Source organism: Galeopterus variegatus, unplaced genomic scaffold (assembly GCF_000696425.1).
Source record: "Galeopterus variegatus unplaced genomic scaffold, G_variegatus-3.0.2 Scaffold14429, whole genome shotgun sequence".
Classification (NCBI taxonomy): Eukaryota; Metazoa; Chordata; class Mammalia; order Dermoptera; family Cynocephalidae; genus Galeopterus; species Galeopterus variegatus.
Genome location: NW_007740540.1, coordinates 4248 through 9038, shown reverse-complemented (window position 1 = coordinate 9038; position 4791 = coordinate 4248). Strand labels below are relative to the sequence as shown.

At 45.8% G+C, this 4791-nt stretch overlaps 1 pseudogene; it reads left to right on the top strand.

Moving 5' to 3' along the window:
* Positions 1–1811: 1811 nt before the first annotated feature.
* Positions 1812–3098, top strand: LOC103581964 (annotated as a pseudogene).
* The last annotated feature ends 1693 nt before the right edge of the window (positions 3099–4791 follow it).

Sequence of the window (4791 nt, the reverse complement as noted above, 5' to 3'; positions counted from 1 at the left end):
TGAACACAAGCATAAACTTCATGTTCACAAATTGTGAACTCAACAGTCTTTATGGAAATCATGATTTGCCTTAGTTTCTATCATGAAAGCATGAAATCATGATATGGCTTGGTTGCTATCAACACCTAGTGGCAACAGGGCACAACTCCTCTAGGGCTTGTGTCTGTGCAGTATGTATACACTGTATATATGTGCTCACAGACACATATTCTCTTGCATCTAAGACAAGAATAAAAAAGAACCACAAGATTTTCATCCAGGTGTACGTGGTTCAGCTCACTTAAACCAGAATTCCATTTCTCATACAAATTAAGAGGCTGCGTGGGGCCGGCCCGTGGCTCACTCGGGAGAGTGTGGTGCTGATAACACCAAGGCCACGGGTTCGGATCCTATATGGGAATGGCAGGTTAGCTCACTTGGGAGAGCGTGGTGCCGACACCACCAAGTCAAGGGTTAAGATCCCCTTACTGGTCATCTCTAAAAAAAAAAAATTAAGAGGCTGGGACTAGTATATGACTATCTCAGTTTCCTAAGCTATAAACTGGGAATGATAATACTGCTTATATCTTATGTTGTGGAGATTGAATGGACAATGACGAAATGAACTCACAAAACAATGAGAATAATGCCTAACATAGAATAATAGTTGAATAAGTTTACTATTATTATTACGTACTCTCTTTTGTCTCAAATATTATAACTTCGAGCACAATTTTACTCATCAATTTATTGTGAAGGGCATTATGTGCTGAATCTTTATTATGCATTGCCATATATATGATCTACTTCATTTTCCCAACATGAGAGACAACTTTAAGTTTATATATGGACATGCCATGTACTATTATTAAATCATATTCATTGCATCAAAAAGGATGCTCAAGGGCCGGCCCGTGGCTCACTCGGGAGAGTGCGGTGCTGATAACACCAAGGCCCCGGGTTCGGATCCCATATAGGGATGGCCGGTTAGCTCACTGGGTGAAAGTTACAGAAAAGAACACAGGTGGTTAATCCAGCATAGTGAAAACATAAACTGGCTGCATAACAATTTTCATTAAAGCAGGTGCAACTTAAAAATAGTTTAAGCAATTTACCATCAAAGGAGTCATAAAACTAAGCTATGTGACATACAAAAGAACCAATGAGATAATTGTTATGGCAACCCTTAGTTTCCTAAGAAACTTAGAGAAGCAGTTGAAGGTGAAATGTGGAACCAGCCACTGATTGGCAGAGTAGCCTTGACGCTTTCAGTACACATATTTTCCCATAATTAGGTTTAGCTGCACCACCGGCATCTGCCCTTACAGCAAGCACTTTTGCTGTCTTACAATTTTCATATCCACACCAGAGACTTTTTAGTCCTGTGAACGTTTTCTGTTTTTTCCCAAACTTAGCATTTCTATGTGCAATACTAAAAGGTTAGATTATTCCTCAAACTGCAAGGCTTTGGCCTTGCTAAAACTACGGGGCTGTGGCCCCACTGTGCTACAGCCTAAACTAAAGGGCTTTGGCCCTTCTAACAGCTAAGGACTGTTGTCCTACTAAGATAATGACCCTACTAAGCTACTGCCTGATCTAAGGACTGTTGTCCTCCTAATTGTAAGGGCTGTGGGCCTACTAGGCTAAAGGTCAAGGCCCTGTGAAATACATGAGCTTTATTAATGTTAGTACCCTCCACAGTCTAACACGTGGGGGACTCTTGACTTAACTGGGGAAGAACCCACGTTAGGAAGGCAACCCCAGACCAGAGCCTCAATACTGTTGGAAACAGACTTAGAGAGATTCATTTGTGCCTCCTGGCTGCCCCAGGGATGGTGCGAGGTCATCTGTGGTCAGGCTTCCCTGAGCAGGCGGACAGGCCTGAGCCTTTGGGTCTCTGGACTTGCACATTCCAGCGGCAGGTGAGATGGGTGACCTTGGCTGCCATAATTTGTAGTTTGCAGCCCAGGGTCAGAGCTGAGGGCGGCTTGGTAGGCATCCACTCCAGGTGCCCTCTGCTCCAGCCTCCCAGCCTGAGCCCCTTGGCTACAGCTAAATTCCTGGCTGGATTCAGTGCCTTATCGTGGCAACCTTTGCAGGGCACAAGTAGTTGAAAGTCCAGCACATCAAGGGTCTCAAGGACACCAAAAAGAGTCATATCTACTCTAAGCTCTGTCTGAGCCTCCACCTGGCAGTTAAAGAGGGAGACCCCAACCCAGAGCTCAACAGAAATCTGGCCAGTGTCTTACAGGTGTGTCGCAGGAAGCACCTGCCCAAGTCAACTGAGTCAGCCCTGAAAATGGAGAGAACCAGACCTTTATTTGCTGTTTGAGGGTCGAGGCCTGGGTGGGTCTTCTCTGCTTGTTGGTGGCGTTATGGAACAGTGGATCCAAGTGCCATCCGGACATAAGACATCTCCTGAACAATATTAGGGGACAGGAGATGACAGCTGAAGGAGTTGGTCAGTCCTTTGACAAAAACCAGGAGGTCGTGATCAGAGTGGAAACAAGAGATCTGTTAATCTAAAGCGCACCCTGGATTTAGCAATAGAAGTAGAAGGTGAGGATGTCAAGGAAACTGAAAACAGAAGAAAAGACCATTTAAAAATGTGTTTGTGATGTCTCTTCACTGCGTCAAGGGAGGAAGAAGCTGGACCCCCTGAGCTTGCATTCTGTGTCCTGTAGGCTAGAGTTCAGCCCCAACACAACCCGACATAAAGGTGCGCTGGTGAAGCCGCACCTGGAGTGTGCTGCTCATCTCATCCAGGCTCTCAGCAACCATGTGGACATGATCCAGGTCTGTGATCACATGGGGTAACCAGGCAGTATGTCCCCCCACCCACAGGTCCTTCCTAGGCCAGTGGCAATCCGTCCTGGAGCACAGGCTTCTGCAGCATCCTCTGAGACTGAAGCAGGTGGGGACCCCAGCAGATTAGGAGGCATAAGACCAGGACCTGCAGCTTTGAGTCTGAGGGAACCCCCACACTTCCCTGGGACCTCCAGATGTGATGGTGTCTCAGAACCCTCCTGGATGAGTCACCTCACTCCAAACATCCTCCTGGATGCAGGGTGGGGCCCTTCAGCTGGTCAGACTCTGATCTCAGGAAGTTGTCCCTTGTGGGGATTGTAGGCTCCCCAAGGCCCCATGTGCTAGAAACTGCCCTTAAATGATAGCAGTGATCGATTTGGGGGGGGGAGCTCCCCAAGGCCCCATGTGCTAGAAACTGCCCTTAAATGATAGCAGTGATCGATTTGGGGGCGGGGGGGCTGCCCTTAAATGATAGCAGTGATCGATTTGGGGGGGGGAAAGTAAAGAATACTTGAAAATTGCTTAGTAGATTTTAAGTGTTCTCACCACACAAAAAAACAGGTATGTGAGGTAATATATATGTTAATTAGCTAGATTTAGTCATTCCACAATATATACACATAGCAAAACATTACGTTGTACACCACAAGTAAATAAATTTTACTTATCAAATTAATAAATAAAACCAAAAAAAAAAAAAAAAAAATCTCCTACTTTATTCTACTTTATTATTTGGCTTCCATCACCACCTAGTGGCAACAGGTAGCAAGGCCACAGAAATGTACAGTCACAGGCTCACACATGTAAGGCAGATAATAAAATAAGGGAAGGAAGCATTTGTGTCCTCAGGAATGCACAGTTATTGTTCTCTCATAAAGTGCACAGATATGGAAAGTCTTAGAAAAATGCAAACATCCCAATGGGCTTTTTAACTCATCTCCCTATATGGATGACTAGTATTTCCTTGCACAATGAAAGAAATTTATAGGCACTTTATTATTTTGAGCAGGTGGTCCCCAGGGTAAGGTTTCCTGATCTCCTAAACCAAAGACTCTAGGTTGGAGGTGGGGCAGCACGCTGTTTTCACAAGCCTTCTGCATGGGATGCAAGTTTGAGAGTCACTGATTTAGGGCAGGGATTCTGAACCAGAGGTAATTCTGTCCCCCAGGAGATATTTGGCAATGTCTGGAGACATTTTTGATTGTCACAACTGGGCGAGAGGCTGCTACTAGAATCTATTGGATGAGGTCAGAGATATTTCTCAACACCCTACAATGCACAAGACAGCCCCTAACACCAGGAATTATCCACCCCCAAATGTCAAGGGCGCTGAGGCTGAGTAGCCCTAATTTAGGGTGATAGTTGAGGGACAGAACACTAGCAAAGTCACAAGCACTCCTACAGGATCAGGACTGTGCTCAATATTTAAGTCCAGCTTTGACAGTTCTAGGAGTTGGAAGGAATTTGAGTATCACTCTGAGCAAATCAAATATCTGTATGAGAGGAGAGGTGGGTTGGGGAGGGATGAGGATATTTAGAAATTTTCCTAGTCCAGGAGATGAAGATGATAGCTTGGTTTTCAACGATGGCAGAAGAGATAGACATGGACAGGTTGATGGGCACCAAGTGTCAGAACCCGGTGACAGATGGGTTTTTTTTTATTTATTTTTTATAAAGATGACCGGTAAGGGGATCTTAACCCTTGACTTGGTGTTGTCAGCACCACGCTCAGCCAGTGAGTGAACCGGCCATCCCTATATGGGATCTGAACCCAGGGCTTTGGTGTTATCAGCACCGCACTCTCCCGAGTGAGCCATGGGCCAGCCCGTTTTATTTCAATTTTTTTTTTTTTTGTCTTTTTCATGACCGGTAAGGGGATCGCAACCCTTGGTGTGGTGTTGCCCACACCGTGCTCAGCCGGTGAGCGCACCGGTCATTCCTATATAGGATCCGAACCCGCGGCGGGAGCGGCGCTGCGCTCCCAGCACCGCACTCTCCCAAGTG